Source organism: Panthera pardus, unplaced genomic scaffold (genome assembly GCF_024362965.1).
Source record: "Panthera pardus isolate Hobbes unplaced genomic scaffold, ASM2436296v1 HiC_scaffold_17, whole genome shotgun sequence".
Taxonomy (NCBI): Eukaryota; Metazoa; Chordata; class Mammalia; order Carnivora; family Felidae; genus Panthera; species Panthera pardus.
The window spans coordinates 65,000,518-65,014,219 of NW_026526732.1; the positions used below are offsets into that span (position 1 = coordinate 65,000,518).

The following is a 13,702-nucleotide window of genomic DNA, read 5'->3' on the forward strand; positions in this document are numbered from 1 at the left end:
TCGGAGGAGCGTTGCTGAAGTTCCCACGGGCTTTCCCGTTCCTGGTCCTATTCTCAAGAGGTTTGGCCCTGAGTTCGCAGAACCACACTTCAGAATGTTTGCAGTTTTTCTTTTTGGCTTACTTTAGCTCCTCTTGATTTATCTCATTAGCATTTTTTTCCCAGAAATATCTCAATTTCAATTAAAATATCTCACATTTTATTGCAAAAAAAAAACCTTGATAAAATCCCCAAATCTCCTATTTCAAAGGTATAGATCAATACATCAATACAAACTTGGGATTTATTTTAACTATATTTGACGAATAGTAGCTTAAAAAGAACTTAGCTTTTATTTAGAGCCTTAGAGACATGATACACATATGCATCGTGTTTAAAAGTTGGAAATCAAAAAATAGCTTCAATAACAAAACTAAAGATAGTGTGAACAGAGATTATTAATGTGCTTCCTAAATATATTTTAATGAAATGGTGCATTTTGTATTTTGCATTTAAATTTAATTAATAAATACATAATGATATGGCTCATAAGGATCTGGTTAGAGAATTTTAACTGAAACAAATGAAATATTTGGACTGTAAGGCAAATTTTGTGCATTAAGTCACATGAATTGAAGCCAAACTGGAAATAATTTTGCCACCAATTTATAGTGGCTATAAGGAGAGTATCCTTTATAAAACCATCTAGTATTTAGGAATCTACAGCTGATTAATTGAAAAAAGCTATATGAAGTTTTTTGAATAATCTAGCTGAAATACATACTGTCACATAAAATACTATAATCATAAAATACTGTAACATAACAAAATGTGCTGCTAGATTTAATTAATTTATTTTCAATTATTTTTAATATTTATCTCTGAGACAGAGAGACAAAGAGACAGAGAGTGAGCAGGGGAGGAGCAGAAAGAGAGAGACACAGAGTCCAAAGCAAGCTCCAGGCTCTGAGCTGTCAGCAAAGAGCCCAATGCGGGGCTCGAACCCATGAACCATGAGATCATGACTTTAGCTGAAGTTGGAAGCTTAATCGACTGAGCCACTTGTACTGTTACATTTTAGAAGAATAAAGATTTTCACTTTCATAGTTCCTGTTATTAAATTACTATTGAAGGTTTAGGGTGCCAAAACTGGGGGATTTTAAATTTCAGACTTATTGAAAATTATATTGTTGTAGTTTCATTCACTGAAGAATCTAAATATTGATTCTACAGTTTTCAAAACACTGGGTAAGAGGTATCTTAGCATTTTTATTTCTAGATCTAACTGAAGATATAATCTGAAGATTGACCATATTAGAAAACAGATTTGGATAGCCACCTTATAAACTATAAAGATTTTTAGAATTTAAAAATAGAAACACAGTTCTTAAAGGCTGAATTAAGAAGTCAACACTAACCTGTATCTGTATACTTGTAGTCATACACATGGAAAAGACAGTTGAGTGTTTTTACATTAAAATAATCATTGTTATATGGATGCTGTTTAGTTTTTTCTACTCCTGAAGTGAGGAAAACAGTTACTTTTATATTATCTCTTTGCTTAATTTGAAGGTAAATATTAAAAACAAATGGATCTCTTAAATTATGTTTAATGAGGAGAATAAAAATTATGTCAATTTTATAATGGAAAAATTTGGTAAATATTGTAGATTATTTTGCTTTTTAAAAAAGTGTTTACATTTGAGAGAGAGTGCAAGCAGGAGAGGGGTAGAGAGAATGGGAGACAGAGAATCTGAAGTAGGCTCTGTGCTGACAGCAGAGAGCCCTATACAGGGCTCCAACCCATGAATTGTGAGACCACAGCATGACCTGAAGTCGGATGCTTAACTGACTAGGCCACTCAGGCACCCCGATTATTTTGCTTTTGATAAACACTTTTCTGCATATCTCTTACATGGCTATTTGAGTAAAAAGTTATCTCCAGCAGGAGTGCCTGGGTGGCTCAGTTTGTTAAGAGTCCAACTTCGGCTCAGGTGGTGATCTCATGGTTCGAGGGTTCATCAGGTTCTGTGCTGTCAGCTCAGGGCCTGGAGCTTGCTTCGGATTCTGTGTCTCCTCTCTCTGCTCCTTCCCCCATCTCTCTCTCTCTCTTAAAAATAAATAAACATTAAAAAAATAAAAAAAATTATCTCCAGAAGAGTTAATTCTTCTCCAGGAGTAAACAGTTAAAAACATTTCATTTCTTTGAGAAAGAGCTCATCTGAAGAGACTAGGTGACAATGTAGTTCTCCAAATCACATCAATATTTGTCTATAGCTTTACTGGAATAAATGTTTGCCCTATAAATGAATTTACAAGTCAAAAAATAAATTACTTGACTAGATTGCTAAACTAGGAGATTTTAGGAAATATAGAGTTTCTGGCTTTCTTTTCTTGTATAGGATCATCTAGAGCATCATCTCTGTAACCTCAGAGACTTATCAAAATTGAAGCAGGTCTCTTAAGGTGCTGCCAAAGACTCTATGGTAGTCTCACCTTTGGTGGTCTCACCTTTGGTGGATCCATTCTGACCACTGAGTTTCTGAGTTCTTCCTTTGGTCCAGTCTTCCTTCTCCCAGGTCCCTGATGCCATGCAGCTCCAGACTCCATATAGTACAAGTCTGGTCTTTCACAAGACTTCTCTCAGGTTAAGGGAACCCCAACCATCTGTCCTTCACTCTCTTCTTCCAGACATCTGCTCCGGACTTCTGTGCTTTCCTATTTGAGTACTCTCTTTCACATATAGAGAAGTATTCACGCCTTCCTCTGCCCTCTTCTAATTATTTGTCTGTTCCTGGACTATCATTTCTTGTCTGTTGCCCCAGCCTGTGGAAATCACATAGTGCTTTAGTTACTGGAATGAACTTTCTTCTATCATCTAAAACTTGGGTCTGCTAATTACCTGCCCTGCTTCAGTTGGTGGAACTATTTCTACATCTCAGTTTCTCTCAGTTTTCCCTGTCTCACTACAGTGAATAAGATCATATCTGAAAGACATTTGAGGCTGGAGATTATTGGGGTGACTGGAAGAAAAGGGCTTAAAGGATCAAGAATTTTGCTTAATCGAACTTGTTGTCAATGTGCTTTGTACTGAATGCAGGATTAAGTGTATTTTTTTCTTTCAAAGTTCACAAATCTGAAGATGGAAGATGAGCTTTCAATTTTTTTCGTCATTGCATATAACTTGCTAGGGAAATAGTTTTACTAGGTAATTTAATAAGGGAATCGGATGGATTGAGGTGTTTTGTCAAGTAACTAATGGAACCATTAAGATTTTAGTTAGTCGTAATTAGATCATCCAGACTAGAAATCCTGAAGCAGATCAGATGTTCTGACTATACAACTTACTAAATATCCTCTACAGAGAACTTCTGATTTCCAAGATGGGCATGGAATGTGAATCTGGAGCCACTTGTTTTCTTGGATGAAGGCTAGACAAAGGTGCATCACAATCCCATAGCAAAGGTATGTATCGAGAAGGGCTCATCAGACTCAAATATCTTATGATTTTGAACCCAGGTTGCACTACAGCAAAATGTAGCTGGCCTTAAAGCAACGTTTTTCAGAGTATTACTTCAACCACTGCTTTTAGTGATGTAAATTAGCATTATAGAAAAACAGAGTTTCTATGATGAAATATATTTTAGAACTGCTGAGTTAAATAAAAGTAAGCAAACTTCTTTATTGAAGGGCATCCCGAGCACTTTAATATATGAAAGTGCTCTGTGAATCTTCAAAAAAGGAATATTTTGTGAAGTATTCTGCAAATGTTTTAGATCATGTACCCAAATTTTATTCAACGAAAACTACAAAAAACAAATGTTTGACGCTAGTCTAATTTGGGACATAGATTTAGGGAACCCATTTGATGCAGTGTTCAGATGCAGAGTGATCATTAGCAAACATCATCATTTACTAAAATAAATAACATATGTTGAAAAATGTAACGAATAGCCAAATGGTCACGCAAATATTTCCCTGTGCTCCTAAGCTCTTAAACCCTAAAAATAGTATTTTGTACTTGAAGTAATTATAATTTGCATAATTAAAATCCTGAGTTTTAGGTCTGGCTACTGATTTGGGGCTTAATATTTTTTATTATGGCAGAATCTGGCAATCCCAGAGGGAGGCTTAACCTTGAAAACTAATCTTTTTGCTCTTTTTTATGAAACTGTGTGTTGTAGGAACTGATGGCCCTGCCAGTTTCTGGGACTTGGATTTGTTTTCTTGTTGACTGATGGCTACATACCCATTGTTAAAGGTGTTCCAAAAAATTTTTAAAGTCCTCTTTAGGTGTGATGAAGGGGAAAAAGACTAGAAAGGCAAAATTGAATTTTCTATCCAGAAAGAATTTTTCAGTTTCCCCCAAGTCAGTTCTATCCTCAAGGAAGCTTGTCAGACTGCTTAAAATATAATACGGTCTGAGTTACCACTACGACCAGCTTGTTTTAGACATGGAGTTCCCAAAGCAGTGTCTGCTCTACAAGGATTTTTGTTTCTTTGTTTCAGAGTACCTGGCTACTGAGAGTAAGTTACCAAATACTCAATATTCTTCCTATCTCTAGGATGCCTCCAGTCATGTTCTCTGACTTTTCTCCGTGATGAAAACCACTTTCTCTGCCTACCCCACAACAGAGGAGTAATTTGGAGATACTCATGTAATCATCACATGATCTTATAAGTAAGATGTTGTTATTATTCCTGTCTTCCATGAGAGGAAACGGAGGTGAAGAGAAAGAACTGACCTTCCAAGGCCACACAGTTGGTAGTGAGAAAGCTGTGTTGAACGTGAGCAGTCCTTGTCCAGAGCCCAGACACTTCAAGCCACTACATCACACCCCTCTTGTCAGCTAAAGGGAGATCCTAATCATTCCAATGCATTGCAGTGGACCATGACGGTGCATAAGATACTATGACGCTTGCTTGCTTCCATTTTTTCATGATCTAGAGTTTGAGAAAGGTGCATTGTGGCTTTACTCACACTGTACATCTGCTTATAAATTTTCACTGACTTTATGTCACACTGCAGTATGAATCATTTGAAACCAACCAGCCTAGTCTATATTTGTCAGTGTAACTGTCAAGCACTCTATATTCTGGGCTTTTATTTCAACACTCGAATGTTTTATCTAATGTTATTCTTCATGGACATACCACTATAATCAGTCATGTTTGTTTATTTATTTATTTATTTATTTATTTATTTATTTATTTAAATATATGACATTTATTGTCAAATTGGTTTCCATACAACACCCAGTGTTCATCCCAACAGGTGCCCTCCTCAATACCCATCACCCACCCTCCCTCCCTCCCATCCCCCATCAGCCCTCAGTCAAGCATGTTTATTTAACTTATCCTGCTTCCAAGGCTTTGTTCATATTTCCATTATAAGGAATATCCACACATCTTTTCAGATTGTCTAAATTATTTCTTCAAGGACTGTTTCACAACTCACTTCTTCCATAAAAATGCTGACCACTTTGCCTGCTGTCTCGAAACTTGTCTTTGAAACTTCTGAAATATATTTTAAATACGAAATATATTTTGCATCACAGTGGATGTGACCTTTGAGTGTAATCTTAAGGATGCTAAGAGTTCATTGGCCAGAAAAACAGCCTGGTCTCTGGATGGTGTGGGAAGAAGAGCAAACATGACAGAGCATTCCAAGGGAAAAGCTTAGAAAAATTGGTAAAAGCCAAATATTAAAAAAAGTATGAAACTTCCTACCAATTGAGGAATATGTCCTGAAAACAATGAGAAATCAAGGAAAGATCCTAAAAAGTGCATAACTTTTTGAAAAAATGACTGGCTAATCAACACTATAGCTGAATTCTGTCTTCCTATCGCCTTTTATTTGTTTTTCTCATAGTGGCAGTGTGGAGAGATGATTTTCAAGCCTTCAAGAAATTATTGCTTTAAGCCAGGTAGGAAATGTTGAAGACCGCAGTGCAATGAATGGGGCAAGAGCAGTGGACTAGAAGAAAGAAGACGTATGTAAGAGATAGTTCATGATCAAGTAAATGTGGGGAAAAGGAAGAGAAAGAATCAAGAATCACTTCTAAATTTTTGATTTGGACAACATAATTTGTAATAGTACCATTAAGTGAGTGAAAGATTAAGAGGGGAAGTGGGTGTTAAAATCCTTTCATTGAGGGCTATCGAAGGCCATGGGTCTGTAGGAAGTGAGATGACAACAGACAACTGGAAGTCAGAGGCATATGGCTGAAGAGAGAAGTTCAAAATGGATACATAACTTGTGATGATAGGCTGTTCGTAATTGTTGATTCCATATACTTGAATAAAAACAACCAGGGGATATGCAAGGTGAGGCCTTCCAAGCTTGGATCAAGGCAGAACAAAGTGTTGGATAGATTCTCCTGTTTCCCACACAGAAACCCAAATCAATGGATCCAAGTTCAGCCCCAAATCCACTGAAACAATGCAAAATTAAGGAAACAAGCCAGTGTACAATAGTTTATGTGTGTACACTGACTGTCATTTTTTGATTTAGTATTTGTAATAAATGTATAATCTATCAAATATATTGTTTTTAAGTTTTAATTCAATATATACAGGGGATCCAGATTTGCATGTGAGTCAAAATGAATCTTCTCGAGTGAATGATTTTGAATGGAAGCATCATAAATAACCAGCACTAACTATGCACATTTAAATTGAATTCTTTTATTTTAAATATTCACAGTACAGGAATTCATTAAGCCTGAATAGAACATCATTATTTACACATCCAAGGAATAACTCCAGTGGTAAATCAGTGAAGTACTTACGTTGAATATAGGAAATATGATTGAAGAAAGAGAATTCTTCTTACACATACAGGCTCAAACCCTTTATACATTTATTTCTGCCTTGGGATCTTAGCATGGATCATTGAAGTCACTATTAATTGCTGAACATAATTTCAAAAAATTATAACAATAGCAATCATACCATATATTTATATAAACCCAGAAAGACATCAATGGGCCAGAATCCACATTACGATGGCATTTTTAAGGGAAGGAAATTTCAAATGACATCTCCAGTTTAATTTGTGGAAAACACAAGTTCTTCAACTAGCTGAATATACAGATTTCCTATGGCATTTTGCTTTGCATGGCTTATTAAAATATTTGCTTAGCTGCCATAACATGTTATGTTATTTACAAGTTGAATCAATGAAGGGAACAATGTGTAGCAAACTAAGAGCCCAGAGCAATGTTCGTTGAATGCCATACACATATGACATCGTGGTCAGTGAAGCTGGCCTCCACACTGCCAGCACTGACTACTCAACATTTGGATTAATGATTTTCTCCAGGCTATAGCAAGGATCAGTTGCCTGAGTTTCAGCTTTTCTTACTGTTATAGTAACTTCACTGAAGCTGTTCAAATTGAACTTGAACGAACCAAACTTGTGTAAATAAATAAATAAATAAACGTATAAATAGGATCCCCACTGTTTTAATCACATGGCAACAAAATTACCTTCCAATAGTATAAATGCTTATATTGGTGTTTTAAGTCACCTAGTGCTATGTTCTAGTCTTACTATATTATGATGAATAACTAATTTCATTTGGGAAGTGGTCATTGGTCCACATATATTATCTGTTTGGAATTAAGCCCTTTCAAAAGCACAAGTATATTTTCTGAAAAAGAACACAAAACAGAAACAAAAACATAAACAAAACTTCACTGAATGGAGTAATTTTTGTTCCCAAAGACTACTGCAAATGATCAGCATGTGGAGGCTTGGTGTTATTCAGCAAAATTCGTATTTTCTATAGAATCTCTATTTTTTTTTCTTAAAACCCAAGTTACTGAGAAAAAGATTTTTTCCCCTCTTCTGCCAAGCACACTGATTGGCTGTTCACACTGCCTGGATGTTATACATCATTGCCCAACTTGATGTTGTACAGACCTGGCCTCAAGTGTTTAGCATTCCCACACCTCCCACCATACCCCCCCGACCACCCCTGGCAGTAGTACTGATTTTGGCAGTGTAAAAAAACAAACGACACACTATTCTTGATTGTAGAAAAAGCTGCCAGAATATTGTGTTCATAGTATGGAACTGATTGAGATATTTTTCACATCTTCATGCTTTTATAATAGTAAATTGCTATGCAGTAAATTGTGTCATTTGCCAACAAATGATTTTATTTGTTGTATTTTATTGCCAACGAGAGACTCCAAGAAGAAAATTGGGGAGGGGGGGATTTTACCCCATTATGCTGCCAAGTTAGAAAAAAAGCAAAGCAGCATTGTCTATTGGCTCATTAGCACTAACATTTTCACTTTACTCAAGTTTAAAAAGAATTTTTGAAAGGATGTGAATCATGCACACAGATTGAGATGAAGCCAATGTATGAGCTGGCAGTGTAAATGCCTCTCTAAAGTTGCATGATTCCCTAATGGCATGCATTTTTTCACCTAATATAACACAACCTTAATATCTTCATATAATTCCTAACACATTTTATTTCAAACATGCACTGGCTACTAAAATAAGATTTTAAAGAAAAGCTGATGTTTGATATAAAATAATCATGTCTTTTCAAGTGTGGAAAAATACTCTACAAAAAAATAAGTAGAAAAGTGGTTTCTGATCAATGTGTGATTTTATCTATAAAAATTCAGATGACTAATTAGTGTGCTTACAACAACCCTATGGGGTCTGCATTGCAATAATACACATACAGAAAGTTAATAGCGTTAAACAACTATTAGCACAATGCAATTAAATCCTTATCAGAAATAACATGAACCTATAAACTGTACATTTGGCATTTAGGTTTCAGAATATTTTTAAGAGTCCACTTAAATATGACAATACAATAGTGCAAAATCACATTACATTAAGAAAACATACAATTATCACCCAAATGGTTTATGGATTACTGACCCTTACAATTCACATATTGGCTAGAATTGGCACATTTTATTTCGCCATGATAGTTTTGACCTTCTTTACTTGAGTGTACATTGTTTTATTCAAAGTTACACTTGAACTACACAGAAGAAGTATAGGCATATGTGTGTGTGTATGTGTGTTCTTGAGGAAATGAGAGAAGAGAAAGTATGTAAAGTCCCCACTCTTTATTTGCAAAACTCCACTGCATTTTTTTTTTTAGCAACCATTTAATTAGAGTTCCTAAGGAAATTGCCTGGTAACTATTTTCTCTTCTTTCTTATGGCTCCCAGAGCAGTGACATGGCCACATGGAAGAGAGCAAGGAGGAAAGAAGGAAAATTCTAGAAGAGTATATGGCAGCCCATGCTCCGTGCCAGGCTAACTAAACAAGAATGTCTAATCAAGAAATCAAGATTTATGAAGTGACTGTAATGTAAAGTCTACCACACTGTTGACACATGAGATGTCAGTGACCTCCCCCCCACCCCGCCTCTCCCGCAAAAGCTAGTGGATTGTGCGATGGATTGTGCCACCTGGAGCTTGGGTTCGAATCCTTGGTTTACTACTCTTTTCTTCCTTTCTGCAGCTTTGTGAACTTGAATCTACATTGAGACTTGTTAACTCTTTACTTTTTCCCTTTAAAAACCTCTATTAGGTTTTTAGATTGTTTTTAGGTTGTTTTAGATTCGGAATAAACCGCATTATTCCAATGATTAATCTCAATAATTTCTCTCAAATTATTGCATTCCCGCCAGCAAACATTACTTTTTACCTTCATCTCACATATGATTTATGAAAATGTTATTTTTATTTTGTCACAATTACTCCATTAACCCTGTCTCCTACCAAATCCAATCTTAAGTTAAAAAAAAGAAAAAAAATAAAAAAGAGGGAGGGGAAAAGGTCCATGTGAATAAATATACTGATTTTGAAGGCTGCCATCATGCTGATAGCTCAAGAGATTTAAATTTTTATTTAAGAGTAATAAAGATGTCATTGTTTTCACTACTTTTTTCTATCTCCATTTCCAATGCTATATAGCCTGTTCATCTTCCAGCACAAGAGCTCTCATTGTTTTGAATGTAAAGCATCTATGAGCTAAATGATGTTTTTTTTCCCCCCGTAAATCAACTCCTGCTCTCAAGTATGATAGTCTTTGTCCTTTGATTCATTATTTTTAAATAATATATAAGATATTCAAGATAGGTCATCTATTATCTAAAAAGGAGACAGCTCCTGCCTTTACATAGAATGAGATACTCTTGGTCTGTTTAAGGCTCTTAAAGAAGAAAGCCAGTATTTGGAAGGCCTGATCTCATTACAGTCCCTGGAGACACATATCCCATCCCAGATGATAGTAAGCTCTCTTCTGGCAATCTGGCTTTGGACAAGGAAGACATCTTCAGGATTGTCTCATCTGAGGGACTGAAGGTGGCTAATGAGGCCAGTCCAAGATGGGGGATGCACTGTTGTAATCTGGCACGTATTTCTTGCACAATGAGTAGTGTGGGGTTATCTGGGTACCGTATCTGTGGATACTGATTTTCTATCTCCTGCACCTTCATTAATCAAAATGGAATGCAGCCTTGTGTGTAAGAGTCAGCATAGTTAACATACTTCTCCGAAAAAAAAATCACTCTGAAAACTTCTCAGATAAAATGTATATTTGTTTCTCCTAATGAAATTCCAGCAAGCTCTAATTTAACATTCTTTATGTATACAAGAAATTCAATAATTTGGTTGCCAGATAACTCAGAAAAGTAATTTTTGAAATTTTCTAATGTGTCTGAAATAAATGTTTCTAATGTTCTTTAAAGTGAGATGATTATGAACTACTTAAAACTACTATTTTGAATGTTATTCATTTTTTTCACACATACATATAAAAAATTCCTTAAGTTTACTTTTTTGTTTTATTACAGTATAACTTAGAAATTGTGCAAATGAACAGCTGAGATTAGTCATGTCAAAATTTTATTATGCAATTAGCAATTAGAGTAGTCTTACAGTCTGGCTAGGAATTATTTTTATTTCTGCACCACTAAACAAATACATTCCTGTTTATTGAATTTATACTCTAACATTTTTAAAGTAACTTTTAGAATTTTTTTTAACTTTAGGAAAAGTAGATGAGGACCTGATTCTGTTTCTAACTTATGTCATTGGCTCTGTGGCCAAGCTGATGTGGAGGAACTCAGGTTGTTGAATATTTCTGGGCCTCTTTCCTTACCAGCCAATCACCTCTGAGAATCTTCCTGCTACTCCATTCTGTGACATGAGCTATGCCAACTAATAATAAGCTAAATTAACTGTTAACTTACGGATTGTTCATAACAGTGAGGGGAAATTAAGCCTGCTGGAGATCCAATTATTTTAAGAAATGGAGCATGTGTGTACTGATGCAAATAATGCCTGTGTGCTACCAAGGCCAGCTCCCCACACCCCTTCCAGTACTTAGCAATTACAGAAGATGTGAATGCATGCTTCCACACTGTATTTATTTGTTTCTCTTATCCTGAAGGTTGTTCCTTCGGCTTACTTAAATTTGCAGCAATTCTTATAAGCTGTCTGCTTAATTAACATCTTCAGTTTGGGAACTGAAATTGTGGAGACAGTTTGGAGTTCCCCACAATGATCTTTTATTATAATAAATGATACTCATTGAACATATTTTCTCTTCACTTAAGTGTTATTTCATTTGTCCTCACAAAAATATGCATCAGGAATATGCTACCTCCACTTTACAGATGCAAAATCTGAGGCTTACAGGAGCCTCATAATTTGTATACAGTTCGTTGTATACAGTTAGTGCCTGTATACAGGCAGAGCTGGGATTCAGTTGTAAATCTGGGTCATCAAAAATCCATGTGCTACAGATAGCTCATTGTTATATGCCAGTTGCAAATTACTTTTCTACCCATCAAACAAAGACTTTGGGACACTGAAAATAAATTCTCTTAAACATATACAGCTCCTTAGCAGATCAAAGAAGAATAAAATTTTATGGTTGTAAAGGATCCTAGTAATTGGGCAGTCCAATTTTTCATGTTACAAATTCAAACATGCATTTAGAACCTAAAAAGAGAAAGAGAGATATGCTCTCCAGGTACATATACTTTGCTTTTCCTAATAATTTCTCCAGGACAAGAATTGAGCAGGTCTTTTGTGCAGACTGATGGTTTCCAGAGATGGCCCCACATGAGTATCATCTACGGAGCATTTACAATTGTTTGTTTCTGGGTCCCATTTCCAACCGATCAGATCAGATCTCTGGAGATCTGGCATCCACAATTTTAAATCCTCTCCAGGTGATCCACATGTGCATCTAGGCTTGAGAAATACTGCTATGAATGAACCACTCACAACTTAGAAGAAGATTTGGAGACTGTAGATAACCTGTCCCAAGTCAAGGGATTAGTCAATACCATGCTCATGTATGAAATGATTAGGCATATAGAATGTCTTGGCTCTTGAAGTTGAGAAAACACTTCACTGACATACTCGGGAAAATTCTAGGTGAATTTAAAAAGGACGCTAACATTCCAGGTGAATTTTAAAAAGACATTAGCTTGTATCGGTTAAGCAAAAGAATACATTCCGTTTTACAGGTGGCTAACACACAGGCCTCAAACCTGACAGCAGCATATCAGAACTATCTGGGGATATTTTTTTTTTAATTTTTTTTTAACGTTTATTTATTTTTGAGACAGAGAGAGACAGAGCATGAACAGGGGATGGTCAGAGAGAGAGGGAGACACAGAATCTGAAACAGGCTCCAGGCTCTGAGCGGTCAGCACAGAGCCTGATGCGGGGCTCGAACTCACGGACTGTGAGATTGTGACCTGAGCCGAAGTCGGCCGCTTAACTGACTGAGCCACCCAGGCGCCCCTCTGGGGATATTTTGAAAATACAGATTCCAGCTCCCATCTCAGACCAGATAATCAGAAACTGTATATTATTTATACTTTTCAAAATGATTCTTAAGCAACTGATCCAAGAAGTTCCAGTGACATAGGTGTGTTGAGAAATGCTGACAGCTGACTGGCTTAGGATGGCTTATAAACTATAGCACGGAGCAGAATAACTTAGGAAAAGGATCAAAAGCATGCTATTTTTTTTTAACTTATTTAAAGAGATTCCAATTACATGAGCAAGATCAAGGAATCAGTATTGTTCATAAATAACCTCTGGTGATTCTAGGTCTGTTGACCCAGGAACCAGACTTTTCAGTAACACTGAAAAGGCAGCTGGCATTGGAGAGGTTCTTTTTAAATTATTTTTTTACAATATTTTCAAAGTAGATCAAATGGAAAATATATAGTAACTATGAGTTAAGAGTAACTAAATTGTTTAGATATAGTCAATCTGGCTTCCTCAAATATCCGCTCCCTGTTTTATTGTCATCTGGGGATTTGCAATGTGCCTTCCTCTGCCTCCCTGAAATTTTTGCATTGATAAAAAGTTTTAGATTATTGTAATAAGAATGTGGGTGATATAGAAAAATCTATAATATTTTAAAATAATGCTCGTTAAATGGTTGCTTTTCTATGGGCAGTTAAGGTCTTAGTGGGTAGTGAGTACATGAATTGCAAAAGATGAGGTAGAGAATGAAGGGGAAGTTAGTTAAAGGAAGAAGTTTAGTTAATTGAGCACTTTCTGTATTCCAAGCATTGGATTAAGTTTTTCCATATATTAGTTTAGATAATCAATTTTATACTTTAAATGCCTATTTAGAGAAATAAGAGGGAAATCCGTTTGAAACATTTACTTCCAAAAAATTATATGGTCATTGGAATTTCATTTGC

General features: G+C 35.8%; 1 long non-coding RNA gene across 1 annotated transcript; it reads left to right on the forward strand.

The window, feature by feature from the left end:
- The first annotated feature begins 4 nt into the window (after window positions 1-4).
- On the forward strand, window positions 5-11,567 carry LOC128777672 (uncharacterized). Its single transcript, XR_008422952.1, has 3 exons — window positions 5-60; window positions 3,343-3,443; window positions 4,544-11,567. It is a non-coding gene; the product is annotated as an uncharacterized LOC128777672 (long non-coding RNA).
- Window positions 11,568-13,702: the final 2,135 nt, after the last annotated feature.